A 16,852-nucleotide genomic window follows, 5' to 3' on the forward strand; every position below is an offset into this window, starting at 1 on the left:
TTACAGTGCTCAGTGCAAAACCTGCACACAAAAAGGAGTTTACTACACTGATTTGCAAAAGTTTCAAACTTTTTGAATAAATCAGTACAAAAGCCTACGGGACTATTACAATTTCCTTAGCAATGGCTCTTGTCTACTGACCAGAAAGGAAATATTTAGCTCCCTGCAGCGAGCCTGTTGATTTCAAAAGGAACATACTAGTTCTGTTCCTACAAAGCAAACACAGAGCAGTCACCAGAGGCTAGCTATGCTCTCCTCTCGTCTGAAACCTGGTAAGCAAAAAATGTCTGCAAATGCCACCAGGCAAGGGATTTTGATATTCTACATCTGTGGGATTATATGCCCTGATTCTTCCATGTTATGTGGGTATTTTGAATTCTGTAGGTTTCTTACAGTAATTTTGTCTCTTTCAGAACACTCGTGGGACAGAACAGAACAAATAACTTGAAAATTTTATTTAAGAAAAAGTCTGACAGATTTTAGTTTTCTTTTATGCAGCATTTTCAGTAGTTAAGAGTTTTACAACTGTAACGTTTTCTCTTTGCCAGACAAAAAAGACAGGTCATTCTTTTCTAATGAGAAATGAAAACTAAAAAATGAAGGCTAGAGGGAAAAGGTGAGCTTTTCCCTGGAACTCAAGCTTGCCTTTATTAAAAATTTCTTAGGGCAGGAGAACACAATTCAGCCTCAGTCAAGGAACTCTTAGGTCGGCTGCTATTCAAATATCCAAGTGCAACTTGCAACTCTAGTTATGAAAGGCAGCATTATTTTCCTTATACTTTTAATTCTACTTGTTCAAAGACACACTGATGAAGCAATTAAGGAAGACATATTATTAAAGCTGGAGTAGAATTTACAGGCTCTATTAAGAAGTTTGGTGTTTCACTGAGGTGTTTAAACATGAGAACTATGTATTTAATACAAAAAATCAGTTAAGAATGCTGCAAAATCAGATTACTCATGACATTATCACCAACAGTAAGAGAATTGTGTGTGCATTTTCCTGGCTGTGCCTTGCATGTTCTTCAATGGCGTTCTTCTGCAGAGTTTCCAGATGATATAGATTCCAAACTTGGAAACATTTAGGCACATGCCTAACTTACAGGGAGAATAGCCTCATTGATTTAAACAGGGTTTAACCCTTATAAACATTAGAATGATTGCCTGTTTGTGAGATTGGACCTCAAGGGGCCCATTTTCAAAAAGATGAGTGCATTACGTATTTTTACTGCTGTTTCTGTGTTTGCCATTAAAGTTCTCTCCTTTCCATCTATTTTTACAGCCTTCAATAGAAACATCATGACACTCTGATGTAAATAATGATTTATTTAATTACAAACTAACTGTAACTTATGACAAGATCCTCCAAATCACTTACCTCAAACCATATGAGCGTTTCAAGATGCAATAGTAAATCTTCTTTCTCCCTCTCTCACAGGAGATGTTGCAGCCTTTTTTTTCTGGTGTTTTGCATTAAAACTCTTTCCCTGTGCTCCAAGATCTTAAACAAAAATAAAACAAGAAACACTCAGAATGAAAATGTCATTTCAAGTGATTGGTGTGTAGCTCAGGGGAAATACCTGACCTTTCTCCAAAGTATATTTCATTATCTAAAGCAAGTGCGGTAACTCCCCCCAGCAGAAACAACATGAATGCTCTTCTGTGGGTTGTATTTTAAAAAAAGAAAAAAGAAAAATCAAAACCCCACTATTTTAGGCCACTCAAAACCATTTTTTAAATCTGCAAAGTAGTACACTACAAAGCATAAAATACACTTAAAGCACAACCCAGTGGATACCAGACTCCACAAAATTATGAAAGTGAAAAATGAAGAAAGCCCAGAGATACAAATCAGAAAAAAAAAATCATTATGTAAAGTACCAAATTGTTACAGGGGAGAGCAATCATTGGCTTTATTGCTACTACTGCTACTGTTATTACCACTAATAATACACATGGAGCCAACTCCCTAAATCTTCACTGGGCTACTGTAGTATTTCTGTAGTAGCAGCATGGGGGAAGTAGTAGCTGTGCTGGAGAAGCAATGCAGCGTTAGCACTACAAAACCCAGCCCAGCTGACGAGAGAGGAAGGAAGGGAGGAGGAGCAATGAAGCAAAAGAGTAAGAGAAACTGGCAGGTCAATAATACAATCGATTTTGACATTCTCCACCATCACCAAAAAAAGGGCTGAAGGGTTTTGAAATGTCAGTGAGTGCTGCTACCAGAACACTTTCTCACCGACCCCCATTTCAATCTCCTCCCTCTCCCATACCTGCAGCAAGGCAGGCCAGGAGCCAGCTGGGTACGTAAGCCTCCAAACCAAGCTCTGTCAGCAGGAAAATCCCCTGGCCACGAGAAGCAAATGCTGCCAGCCAGTGCAGAGTTCACTTTCCCTCTGAGAGCATGGTCTTGCATTTGCATGGCCCCTCTGGATTAAAGACATCCCAGTTATTTCTCTATAAACAACTTTTAGGACTGGTGACTATGTTCATTTTTGCTCTGCAAAAAGCCTGGAAGACAAATCATTCCCAGGGCTACACCTGTGACTATCCCCACTGACAAACCTTCACAACACAAGAGGAGGATTCGACCTTGCGTGCATCTTGGTCAGAGCAGCTTTGGTTCTCTTGCTCAGTTAGGACAGACAGACAGCTGTAAATATTTTCCATTGTTTTTAAATAAGAAATGGAGACATTATTCAAAGCCTTCTGTGCCTGCATGTACTTCAGAAAACACAACTTTTCCAAAAGCAGCAAGAAACTCAAAAAGGACAGCTTTCCACATCACAGTTTATTCCCACACACACCCCCAGAGAAAACGACCCGAAACTCAAAGACCAACATGCGAGTTGAGGGGGAAAGCCAGCTTCCCTTGATGCCTGCACAGAGGCTGCACCTACATCACCACTCCTCGAAGCTGCTTACAGAATGAACAAATTCAATATACTCTGTCTAAATTGCCCTGCTCCCCCACTCCACCATGCTTCTCACTCATGTGGTGTTGCTGCTTGCTCCAAGGAACCTGCTTGCTCCCTCAACGTGATTAAAGGTTGCAACAGCCAGGCCTACAGACTTGCAGGAAGAACACAAAACCCTCTAAAGATGTGACACAAATCCAGAGAAAGCTGGAACTTCAAAGTGAAATAAGGACACTCTGTCCATGACTCATGCCACCTAGATACCATTCTTAATTTAAGAAAAAGTGTTAAAGAGATTATTTAAGAGTGTCACCCATTTCTTCCCCTGACTAAAATACAAGGTGGCCAGGGATTCTATTTTAAGCTCAAAATCAGCATAAACCCCACCTGTTCTCATATACATAGTTATAATTTTAGTGCTCTGTTTGAAGAGATAAATAATGTTGCTTGAGGGACAGACTCTCACCTATTCTCCAGGCTTTTTGCATGACCTATGGGCAAATCCTATGTGACTTCCTGAAAGGCTGAAATAGCTCTGAATGACACTTGATCACTTGGGCACCTACTGCACATTGTCACTTAACCCATATTTTCCTGTGCCTCAGTTTCCCCATCCTCTACAAGAGTATTCCCCATGTCAGACGTGAGGGACGCAACACCCTTGCTGATTTAGTGCACAACTGATAACGTGGACAGAGTTACATATCTCTGATCTCATGTGAGGCTGAAACATCACAGAAAAAGACCCTGTAAACCAAAATAAGGAACGAGTCATCGGCATGTGCCTCAATCTGTGTTGCTGGATAGTCATTTCACTAGTACAACTCCCTTCTCCCAAGTGCTCCCAGCAAATGTGGGGGAGACTGAATGGATTCACTGTAGTCACACAACAGCTTTACAGCTGCTGAAAAGGGCCTATTGTAGCCCTGCATTTTACTATCTTGAGTAGCATACATTAATTTGCTGTACAGCTTCCATTACCCATCTGATCCTTACAGAAACAGGAGCAGCAAACCAAGGTTTGACAAGTGAAAAGAGATTTAGATGTGAGGGAGGAAATTTTTTTGTTTTTTTTAAAAAAGGGTAATGATCTATACAGCAGAGGATGGAACAGCAAAAATTTCATGTAGCAAAAATACTTCAAACTGGTTCTGCCCCCCCTCCTGTTTGTTTTTTTTATTTTACTACATCATTATACTATTAGCCAAATTTCACAATTAGAAAGGAGCAGCAAGCTTGCCATATGTATGTCTGCTTTCCCTGAAATTACTGTCCACTCGTGGCCTGCACCACCTCCGTGCATTTATGATATTTGCTTAGTAATCTGAATGATATCAGAAACAACTGTGAACTCTTAGTAACAGACCTACTTGGTCACATATACAAAGCCTCACGCAACAGTCAGATATGCTGCACTTTTAAAAAATAGATGTAAGTAGATCTGACAGCCCACTCCTAAATGTCTAGATTTTTCTCAGTAGTGTCTCAGGCTCAAGTCAGGGAGGAAGGACAGCCCTGAAGCACATTCCTCCCAGCATTCAGCTACTCCACTCTCCCCCTTCTGGAGAAATGAATGCAGCTTCAAACAAATTAAAGGAGTACTTTGTCAGCTCCTTCATTTTTCCATGCAATAAATGAGGTGGTACTTGGCTCCTCTGGCCTCCAGCAGAGCAGAATGAAGGCTCACTCTGAAGCACAAATCCCCTCTTCCTTCTCCCACACACTCTTGTGTTAACCCTGCCAGATGCAAAGAAGGCAAATACAGACAGGATCCTCTGAAAACAGCAGCACAGCACACCTGCAGCATGGTGCATTGCTAATCCTCAAGAATTAAACAATGGCTGATCAGCACACATTTTCCTAAACTGCAATTCTTCCCCAAAAGCTACAGAACTGGAGAAAATTTCATGGTCTTTTTCTCTGCCTTCCATCTTCAGCTCACAACCAAGTGCCTCACTGGTCTGCTCTCAGAAGGCAGAAGTATTTTGCTTTCCAACAAAAGCTAAGACAGACAATACACCTTGCTTTGATGGCCTCAAACCCTAAGGAAACATCAAACATCACTAGAGTAGCTGCCTGATAAAATACCAGCAGTGGGACCACTCTTTCCCCTCAGCTTTCCTTCATTTTGCAGTGATGCCTCTCTCAAAAGGCCTATGCAGCTGAGCAGACTGAGCTGATTTTCCATTCTAATTATCTTGTATACTCACTATGTTAACATGACTTGACAATGATGGAAACCGGTGAAAAACTACGTCACTGGAAACAAAGATCAAGTAACAAAAGAAATTAAACCCGAGGACAAACTATAGAGAAATACTTGGATTGTATTTTTGGATTTCTGGAGCTAGGGCTGCCAGCCTCCGCTCCCTGCCCTGTGCCTGTTCATCATTAAAAGGTGACGCAGAGCCATGCTCCCCCACTTACCCAGAGGGGTGCTGGGGTGTAAATCTTTCCAAGTTCTCATCACCCCAGGCTCACCTGGCAAGGCACTGGCCTTGGACCCTCCCTGGCATCCTCTGAGGTGCCTCCTTGTCCTAGCACCTGAGCACAGCATGAAGGCCTAACATGTCAGCAGCCAAGTCCTGTGGCAGGAGACCCTGCCATACCACTGCTTGCAACCTTCATCAGCTCCTGGCTTCTGAAAACCAAGGATGGCAATTGATGAAAGATCCAAGTAACATCCACCCAACTCTCTTGCTGGCCAAGCTGGTCTGGGCCTCTTGTAAAGCTTCCATGTTTTGCCTATGAAAAATGAGAATGTATCTCTCTGGTAAAGTCTGCTTTCTAGTTTAGAAAGAGATGTTAAGAAAATGAAGTATGGCATGTTTTGTAATGAATAGATACATTTTAGGTTCTTCATAAGAAGCACTATAGAAAAAAGAAGACATTTCATTGTCTTTGGGACAGATTAGTCTGGAATTTTTTCCAATTACTTTCTACTTAACTTAGTTCACCAGCCTTTCAGCTATATGAGGAATCAGGGGTTTGAGATGTAGTTGTTTGCTGCTATATATAAAGACTGAACAATTAACAATCCTCGTACATTTATGCATCTCCAGTGGCACAAAGTACACACAGGACGCTTCAGCAAAAACCTGTGGTGACCTTTCCTGGAGGAAACTTTGGAGGCCGGACCATCTTTTTTTAGAACAGAAATTTGACTAAGCCACAACCAGCTCGGCATCACTGTAGTTTGGTCTTACTTTTTGAGATCAGGAAGACTATACCAGTAGCCTGGCCAGCAACTAAAATCTTCCAGGCAGAGGAACAATTATCCTCTGTCTGGAATCAATGAGGTGGTTGGCTACAAAGCTGGTTGGCTTTGTAACCAAATCTACTCTTTCAATCAAGAAGAGACAGGACACTGAAAAAGATGAAGCTTTTGTGTAAGTCTACATGTTCAGATTTTTATTTTTTTAAAAAAACAACACTGTACTGATGATTCTGTCATCTCTTCTTCTACTTCCTTTGCTTTAGCACACATGCACTTAAGCAAGTACTGGGTTTGGCAGTAGGCTATTTGGGCTGCCAAATGTCAGATCCAGAAAGTAGGACTGTCACATCTGCCAGACTGGCTGTCACACCTACTCTCTAAAGGTAACATCATATATTTTTCCAAGTCATGCGAGCAATAATATGACTTTACATCTTACCATACCATGTGTTCCTTCTCTGCCTCAGGAGACAGACCAAGAAGAGCCTACAGATCTGTAAGTAAAGGATGCACAACCAGTGTCTTACAATGACTGATAGCCTCAGTTCAGCCCCGTGCTCAGCCCACCCTCTTTAATATAAGGGGGATGAGCATTTTTTCCAGGGGCAAGGGCACCTGTCAGCAAGTCAAGCACCACCAGACGTGGGTCATTACTGGTTAAGCACTTGGCATCATATAAGCTCTTTAAAGAAGACATGATCCTTCTTTTGGTAGAAGATTTCTTCTTTCTAACTTCTCCAAACAGCCTTCCTTCTCTGAGGTTTACTCACACCAGCCTTCCCCTTTCAGTAATAACTACTAAGAAAGGGGAAGAAAAAATATTAAGTAAGAAAAATTATGAAATGTGTTTTACTAACTGGTACAACTACAACAGCAGATCACTGAAATATGCCTTTCTTTCTATCCCTTCATACTACAAAACCCCTACAGGGCACATCTACCTAACTGCTTTTCTTCAGATCAGGCATGTAGCTTTGGAAGTAAGGCTCCAGTTAACCTGTCCTGCCTGGGCTTTTGGTTGCATTGCGGGCTGGTCCTGGAGCACATGAACTTCACCTCTCCTGGGAGGAAGTAAACGAGAAGCTTTGTGTTCTGCAGAACAGGCAGTTTGTGGCACCAGACTGCTTAGAAGTAAAAACAATCCTTAAAGATGCCCGGTGTGAACCTCAGGATCGCAGTACCAAGTTTTTCACTCTACAGATACTCCCAGTTGGTCAACAATACTTGCTAACATAGGCATAATCATAAAACCCCAATGTTCTGCTGTCATTCATCTTTATGACACCAAATAAGTTGATATTATTATATTCTACTGTAACATTGCAACAGTGTAATAGTGGCAGCAGCCAAAGCATGGTGAATGAACAATGTCAAGAAGAGAGAGTAGATCAAAGTAGTTTCAGATACAATAACTAACCTAATTTCTGTAGTTTTACAGCAAGTTCCTCTCCTTTTTGAAATATGTTCTCTTTGTGGTGAGTAAAGAATAGTTATAGACAGGAAAACTGAAAACAACAGCAAAAAAAGACATTTAAAAGCACCACCTGTCCCCCACTAAACTCCATTAAAATAGATAAACTTTAGGCGTTATAAAAATAGCCAGCAGAAAATTTTAGGCAGTGGTGCTTTTTTTCAGGTGATTATGTTGTCATACAAGCTTATGTCAAATATCACAGTGGATCTTATGTTCTCCTTCAAAATTGTTACCAAGACCCCCCCAAATCTTGAAATTTTGGGCAATTAATTCAAGGAATAAGACAGTCATTGCAGCTTTTTTCAGTGCATGAAAGGGTAAGGATCCTATGACATCACACCTAACTTTCTCTGTTACCTTTTAAAAAGTACTTGGCAGTTCCTAAGAAATATCTGGTGATGGAAACCTCCTTGCATTCCCCACAGAGGAAACCAACAAAACCTCATTACTTCATCTGTTCTATTTTTGTTAAACAGTTCTGGACCTGGCAGCAAATTTGTGAGCAGGAGTGACACTGACCACTGTGCTGAGGCCCTGGGCAATGCTTTCCCTGTGTTCAAATAGTTGTTGAAAGCTTCTCTCTCCTTGCATGTGCCTTCCACTGGCCCACCACACAGAAGAGGGCTCTGAGCTCACAGCAAGCAGAAAGCTCATGCGCAGAGGAAGTATGTGTAAAATTCACAGTCTCACTTCACCACCACTGTCCATTTTCATGAATGAAAAGGGCAAAGTCAGCAGGAGAAGCTGGGGGTTGTCACAACTGCTACTATGCTGTTTGTCCTCCCTCTTCAAGGCATTGTGGATCTGTGTTCACTTCCTTCACAGGTAATTGCTCCTATGTATTAAGCCAGCCAGAACCATGATTTCTAATGTGGTTAATTTTTAAGACAACACAACTTTGTGCCTAGCTCCTTATTTTGCATTTTTGAGAGCATCTTGAAAAGGTCTTTAATAACTGGTCTGTGCATTTAAACTACATTCATTAGTGTCCCTACAAAAAGTGAGTGGTCCCATGCGTTGGGCTCTAACCCCCCCCCCCCCCTTGGGCTCTAACCCCCCCCCCAGTCAGCTGCACAGGCCAGCACAGTGTTCCACCTCCCGTATACCCATGTCACATCACTTTGTTTGCCTCTCTCAGGCTCTGTTTGTTTCCTGCAGAACGTGGCAATAAGAGTGAATATGCTTTTGGTTTGAAAAAGAGGAAAGCCGGAAATGTAAAAAAAACATTCATTAGTAAAGTGTGAAAGAAAAAAAAAAAAAAAAAAGTAAAATGAATTAGGATATTTTCCCTCCTTAAAAGACCATGTAGTCCCACATTAGCAGTGGAGACCATAAAGGCTCATTTCTTGTGGCTTTGTCTGTGATGGGGAAGCAATCCTATGCAGAGTAAGACACCCACTCTGAGGAAAGCAATCCCTGTGCTGGGAGCACTCAAACCGGCTCATGCCTCATTGTGATAACACGGGCAAGCCTTTTCCTGCAGACAGGTCACTAATTTCCATTGTTGTCCTAGATCCAACTGCCTGCTTTATAAAACTGTTAAGAGTTCAAGGACTTCATGATCTCATCCCGTCTGCTAAATTTCACTGGAGCTGGCCAGTGGATTCCAACATTACTGCAGGGAGACTGAGAGAGAGACAGCACACTCCAGAAAGAAAACAAACTAAAATATGGGTCTTGGCCCATGAAAATGATGTTGGATTGGCAAGAAAGGTAAACAAATGGATCTGATGTTAAAATCTGGAACTGCAGTGACAGTTCTGCAAGATTCATTAGTATCAAATCCAAGCGTCATCTTGCCCAGAGGGGTTTATTATACTTACTCTAGTTTGAAACACAGCTTTACTTGTACTTACTGTGAATCACATTCTGCTTACAAATAATTATTAGATATATTTTCTGGGGATTTAAATTGTAATCTTTCCTCTGTTCCATTTGGTTTACTACCATAACTTGTTTTTGAAATACTAAATTGCAACTACAGAAAGTGGGACAACATTTTGTTCCTCTGCAAGACAGGAAAAGTCTATCTGTAGATTTAGATACAGATAACAAATTCACATCTGATTCAGATGACACAGGACAAGTAGGTGTCTGGGGTTTTTGGGGAAAAGTGAGATAGAAAAAGGGGTTTTCCCCTGCAGGACTGAAACCAAGTTTTTTCCTTAATGTGATTCATAATATAAGACAGATAATGACAAGGACAGGAACAAAGCGAGGTTTATGGAACATATGTAAAATGTTGCATATGGTTGTGTACATCTTATTTATTTTGGTGAGCTGAGTTTGTAAACAGAAAAAAAGTCCCAAACTCTATTTCATTTAGGATATTGTACCTCTTTACATACACACTTATGTACTAACGTGGGCTGCAGTGCAGTCTAATCTCTCCAGCATTTATTCCGAACAAAGACAAAATTGCTTTCAACCTGCAAACATTTGTCATGATAACCTATCAGTCAACAGTTTCATTTTCTAGCACCAATCACTGTGAATTTTAATATTATACTGACTTTTCCTGTAGTCCTGGATATTACATTCAGGGTTTCTCCTGAATGTCTGCAGCTAGTGACTGCACCACCACGTAACCTTCCCATTACCACCTTCTTGCAGAAAATGAAACCAATCCTTCAGCCAATCTCTACAGGATGACCAAGGTTTGCAAAGAAACCAACTGCACAAATTTCTTTCATATGGGCAACACATAACATTCTGCTTCCAGCAATTGGCATATTACTAAAAAAAATGCCAATGATCAGTATGTAATAGCTTTAGAAGGAGCAGAACAATGTCTAAAAAGCTACAAACACACCTCCTTGTACTAGTCCCCAGAGTCATATTTTACACTAAAATACATGTGCCTAAATATTTAGATATACATTTAAATATAATACAAACTAGATTAATCAACCTAAGGCTTTAAGAAAAAAATAAGACATTTTTAAAGTCAGCAAATGCCATTATGCTTCTTTGGCCTTATGCTAATCCTTATGACAGGCAAAATTGTTCCAGCCTTGAGTCCCCCCTGCAGTGGGAATCATCCTTCCACTTCCCCCTTTTTGGGGCATCAAGCCCCAAAATTTGCAGCATAGCATTTTCAGAAAGACACCCGAACTCCATAGAAAACTTTCATCCACCTGTGAATGTACTACTTTCCTAGGCCTTTTCGAGGTTATTACCATCATCTTCTCATTACAATTAAAAGCAAACTGTTCTCCATCATGAAAGTGAACTGTTCCCCCTATTCTCCCAAGTTCCAGTGAGTGTGTTTTTCACTGAGCATTGACACATTTATGCCATAGAAAAATGTTTAATTAAAAAAATCTTTCACTTTAATTTGAATATTATTTTCAGAAGTGCTTTCCACATACCTGAAAAACTTCCTTAAATTAACATTTACTACTTGAAGTTTGTGTCTTTGAAAAATTATGGCATCTGATCTGCACACAAAAACATGAGATATTTTAATTTCTTGCATCCTTCTGGAACAGTGAAGATTACTGGCACGTATCAAGAAATGGACCTGGATTCCCTCCACTTCATATTCCATGAACACCCTGAGCCACCCACTGGAAGTGGGAAAAGACTTGTGGTCAGTGGCACCACTGTTAACTGTCTGGAGGAGTCAAACACATCTCTCTGCTGCCCCAGCTCTTCCTCTCTTTGTATTTTCAGGAGCAAGAAGGATAAATGGGCCTTCTACTATTTGTGCTAATCACGTTAGTCACAGCATTCTGAAAGGCAAACTGACACATCCACTCATTTTTACTGTTTCCAGTATTTATAATATTATTTATCCAGGACTGTGAAGTAGCTGCCAATTATTACTAGAATTTGGCATACAGAAGGCTCATGTATATGAAAAAACAGGATCAAACAATATACAGCTCATTAAAGGAAGTTTGTAACTCTGTTCCCTGCCTTAGTATTTTATCTCCTGGAAATATTTACCACACCACCTGATTAGGTTGAGCTGCTTATGTATTTTGAAAATACAAATTATGCCATCAGTCATTCATTGTATGACAGCAAACTTGCAATTACACAGCTCCACAAGCTCACGCAGTGCACCAAGGCAGGCACAACCCAGCCCCAAGTGTCAGCACAGCACAACGAGACTACCCAATCTTTACTGATCTTAAAAGAAAACTGGGGAGATAAAACATCTCGTGCTCTGAAGAACAAAGCTTGAACTGGCTCTAAAACTGTGCAGAAAGAGCAGAGCTGTGTCACTCCAGTTTACCTTTGCAGGCAAGAGGGCAACACTTCCCAAGGAAGGAGTTGGCACACTTTCCTTCTTATAAGAGAATGGTATCTAAGTCTCATTTCCCAGAGCTGGGCATTTATGTCAACAAATTATCAGACCCCAATTCTGTGTTAAAACCTGTCATTCTTTGTTTTCCCACTCCTCCAGCATAGCAGGTGCAGGGTCAAACTTTTGGACTGTGATGGCTCAACATAATTTGCCCTGCTAGCACCAGGAGAGACAGGTAGCTTAAGCACCAGGAGAAACAGGTAGCTTAAGAACCTTTAGAAAATCTACCCATAAACTTTTACATTGGTTCTCATTTCTACCTCTCGTATCAAACTTCAAGCAAAGAACTTCCCCAACACTGGCAATACTACTTGCAGCAAATTACCAGGCAGGAAAGACATTCTGGTGTATATATAAAATTCACGCTGCACAGTATTTATTTCCAGTCTTGTGTATCTATCATAACATAATTAAACAATTCCCCTAATGCAAAACAGCTGATTTCCTCTCTATTGATGTGATACATTATCTTGATTCACGTGATACTGGATTCACCCAAGCCTGCCACTCCCTCAGAAAGCCAGCACAAATGCCACGTCCTATTTAAGATCCAAACGAAGCCTTAAAACATTAGACTAAATCTGCATAAGCCTCACGCCTGGCTCTTCCAGAGCAGAAAGCATCATCTGAGCAAGACTTTCTGCCCTCAGAAGTCCCAGCCTAACTGTTTCAGTATGAGTGGCATGAAGCAGGTAGGTGCAGAGGACTGTTCCTCTGCCATCTCCTCGTGATGTAGAAGGGAACAGCGATTGGCCCCGCTCAGATCTGCATGGCGCCAGCGATCTATTTATACAGCTCGAGCGGGTTGGAACTGCATAGAAACTGCAGCCATCCCTTCAGCTTGAGAGCTGAAGAGGGGTGGATGTCTCTAATTCTGATTCCCATGGTGTTCCCTGCAAAAATGACAATCATTTTAATACTGCGTGGGGAAGAGCTACCAGTGTGATTTGTACATCTTTCTCTACACCAGCTTCACGATCTTACACCTCAAGGATTATCAGCTTTGCCACTGAGCTTTAGATTCCACATCTGTGATTTATAACATGGTCACCTAAATTACATCTAAGATAACACTTCCCTACAAGGTACAATTAGTCAGTAAGCACTTCGTGTCTCTTTTTTTTTTTTTTTTTAAACCTATGGCAATAATGAAACAACAAAAAGTCATTTAGAGTCATACTATATCCAACTGTCATTTATAAGACTTTAGTGAATTATTAGTCACAGATTCTGGTGGCAAAATAACCCACAAGACTGAAACCTGAGTGGTTTATGCATGACATCACAGCCTTAGATAAAAATGCCACCTTAGAAAGTGGGAGTATTTAATTTTTTAGAATACTTTTGTACTAGTATAAAGGATCCACTAATTTCACATCAGTGACTTATTTTCTTAAAGTATTTGTACCTGGTTTAACTTTTACAAATATTTTCTTCAGATTTAATAGTGCTGAGTATTTTGAAGTAATTTTGCTGAAGACTGTTAATCAGAATTCCTACAAACCTTTAGGGTATGCAGTTTTGGGGGGGGGGGAGAGTGTTTTGTATGGTTTTGGTGGGTTTTTTTGTTTGGTTGTTTTTGTTTGGTCTTTTTCCTTTTCTTTTTTTTTTCCAAACCAGGGCACGGCAGTTGCAAATGCAAAATTGCAATGCCCTAGCCCCAAATCCCCATTTTTTTTCAGGAAGAGGCATGGATTAGTTATGTTATTTAGTAACAGCTGCCTGGTACAGTGGCTTCTACTAGGTCTCTGTGCAAACCCATGTCTACAGGCTGTAAAATGAAAAAGGAGAAATTTTATCTTCTAGTAGAAAGGCTAAACCCCCACAGAACACTGTCTGTGTCAAATTCATCACATCAACAGGTGTGGACATTACAACAAGTCACATAGTACTATTAACTACATACCAGGATTTGATTACTGACTCTCCTAGTATTAAAAATGCTTCTAAAAATGTAATGTTATCAGAGAATAACACATAAAATAAAAGTCACTGGAATGAAAATCATTAGTTCGTATTGCTCCTGTGCTTGTGGATACGTGCACATACATTAATGAGTACATACAATTTTGGGAAGTGGAGGCCAAAATAAGAAATACATTTTATGAACAATCAAAGAAGTAGAAATTAAAGAACTGATTCAGCAAACCAATTAAGAACATGATTAATTTCCATTATCTTCAGTGAAGCTTGACTATGGTTAAAGTGCTTTGTTGAATCGGAGTCCTCAAAACAAAGTGCTCCTAAATCTGTTTATCTGATCACAACTTTAGGTGAAATGAGACACTTGAAAGGGACTAAATGTAAGGAAATGCTCAGGTTAGCAAACTAAAGCCTTGTAGGAAATTCTACTAGTTAGGAAAAACCCCAGAGTGGCTTCATAAATTTTCATCACCTCTAGCAGTTTTTGAATAATGGAGTGGTCTTTTTGGCAGCTTCATAAAGCTGTAATCTGCACAAGAAGTTCTACAATGTCTCAGCAATTCCTAGGGACTCAGAGCAGTAGGATTGCCTTGCAACACAAGCAGAGATTAATCATTTTCTAATGCACGGTAATAAATAATGTATCCCTGTAGTACATAAATTAAAGCTGTAATTCCATCACAGTTCTGTGATGACACCAGAAGCCCAGGATGGAATTTCAGTCTCCTTATGACCAGTCAAGATACACATTATTTCTTTCATTATGTTCTGAGAGCTGATAATGAACTGAGAAGTTCTGAAGGCACTACCAAAAAGAAGTAACATGTGATTACAAGCAGAAAACAAAGTAATTAAGTCAGATATTACTTGCAGAACTTGCTAAAGTAAGCAGTAAATCCCATCTCTGAAAAGCACACTCAGCATGTTTGTAGCAAGGCAAGCAAAGATCACTACTACTATCAAAAAACTGGAAGTTGTTCCAGTACCACAAAGCAATGCCCTCATCATAGTAAACAGAAAGAACCTGCATGTTAAAGATCAGGGTTTTTTGTTACAGAGTTCTTAAAACACTGAACATAACTGCTTCTAGAACCATACTCACTCTTTTACTCCCTTACAGGAAGTATCTTACAGGAGCACAATGACAAGCATAAAATATCAGGAGAAAGTCACATTATATCCCAAATCTGTATTCCTATTTGACAAAAAAATCTACTGAACAAAGCAAAATGCTAATGATGAGAAGTGTTTTGTCCTCCTGATGAATGTGTGCGTGTGTGTGTGTGTGTGTGTGTGTGTGTATACACTGTGTGCACTAAAAAGTTTTCATACAGAATCACAGAATCATCTGGGTTGGAAGGGACCTCTGAGATCATCAAGTCCAACCCTCAATCCACTGCCACTGTGGTTACCAGACCATGGCACTGAGTGCCACATCCATCCTCCACTTAAAAACCTCCAGGAACGGAGAATCTACCACCTCCCTGGGCAGCCCATTCCAATGCCTGATCACCCTCTCTGTAAAGAATTTTTCCTAATATCCAACCTAAACCTCCCCTGGCAGAGCTTAAGTCCATGCCCTCTTGTCTTACTGGTAGCTACTTGGGAGAAGAGGCCAACCCCCCCCCGGCTACCCCCTCCTTTCAGGGAGTTGTAGAGAGTGATGAGGTCTCCCCTGAGCCTCCTCTTCTCCAGACTGAACATCCCCAGCTCCCTCAGCCCTTCCTCACAGGACTTGTGCTGGATCCCTTCACAGCCTCCTTGCTCTTCTCTGGACCTGCTCCAGCACCTCAGTCTCCTTCCTGAACTGAGGGCTGTACTGGACACAGTACTCAAGGTGTGGTCCTAAACATGGTCATAAAATTTTTCCTAACAATTGCTTCAGTAATTGTCTTTTACAAAGACTCTGAAGACATTTTACAAGTCTAATAACAAGTATTTTAATGGAAGTAAGTTTAGAAGTACTAAGCTACAGAGCCAAAATAATCATCTATCTACAGTTAACTTCTGCATTCACTCTTGTCTTTTGTTACCAGTTCCCATTATTTTTAGCAAATCCCATGAGATTTCACGTAGGTCTGGAGTCAGCTTTCTCTCAGATTTTTTCAGGCAAGAAAAAAGATAAGATTCTGACCATCTTACACAAACAAGGCATGAAACTTTACAGGATCTCCCATGGCCTGGAGTGATTCCAGGTTTGGAACCTTCTTTCATGGTATTACTCACAATTTTATCTCCCCATCACTACCACCACATTCATGATAATGTGAGACTCCAAGTCACGCTTACTCTTTCTCTGCCCCCTTAGGGTTCTGGCTTATGGAATTGTACAGAAAAGTAAAGAAGGGGAAGCCTAAACATCAGGACAAAAAGTCAAATAAAATGATGCAGGAAGCTGATATTTTTAAAAGCTGAAAATGTCTAAACGTAGAGTAACTGTTTCTGAATAGCTGATGCTTCCCCACAAGTCATCATATTATTTGTTTCTTACCTCCTAACTCTTCCCCCTTTTCCACTTCCCCCTTTTATAATGTTACATTAATTGTTCAAACCTGAACACCTGGACTTGTTTCCTACATCCATGTTTGAGCATCTTAACAAGAATGGTCTCACACTCAAGAAGCCACTCACCTGGAGTTACCTAGTGATTTTTGCATTCTCTTCCAATCACTTTGATAATGAGCAAGATTTTTAAAAGCTGACTATAACTACTTAAGAGCCCACAAACACACTTAAGGATGCAAGAACCAATAGCAAGATTCCAAGAACCCACTTTCTCCCCTTTTGTCTTTCATAACTATTCATACAAACAAAAAAGTGTGAAAATACATGAGAAAAAGGACAAAGACAGTAAGACAATCAATGCCTAAGCTCCTTGCCTCCATGGTATCTCCACAAGAAGCATATCATCACCTCTAAATAGAAACCTGAAACCTACTCAAGAGACTTACATAAGTCATGACTCAAGAACTAAAGCAATGAGTGTCAAAACAGTCAAAGACACA

At 40.4% G+C, this 16,852-nt stretch overlaps 1 protein-coding gene across 8 annotated transcripts in view; it reads right to left on the minus strand.

Moving 5' to 3' along the window:
- ATXN1 (ataxin 1) overlaps window positions 1-16,852 on the minus strand; it is a 277,784-nt gene that overhangs the window by 157,984 nt on the left and 102,948 nt on the right. For all 8 annotated transcript variants that reach the window (XM_071736400.1, XM_071736394.1, XM_071736398.1 and 5 more), the window contains one exon: window positions 1,379-1,501. The gene's annotated coding sequence lies outside the window, so the exon portion shown is untranslated. The remainder of the gene's footprint in view (window positions 1-1,378; window positions 1,502-16,852) is intronic.

The sequence above is a fragment of the Heliangelus exortis genome, chromosome 2, assembly GCF_036169615.1.
Source record: "Heliangelus exortis chromosome 2, bHelExo1.hap1, whole genome shotgun sequence".
Taxonomy (NCBI): domain Eukaryota; kingdom Metazoa; phylum Chordata; class Aves; order Apodiformes; family Trochilidae; genus Heliangelus; species Heliangelus exortis.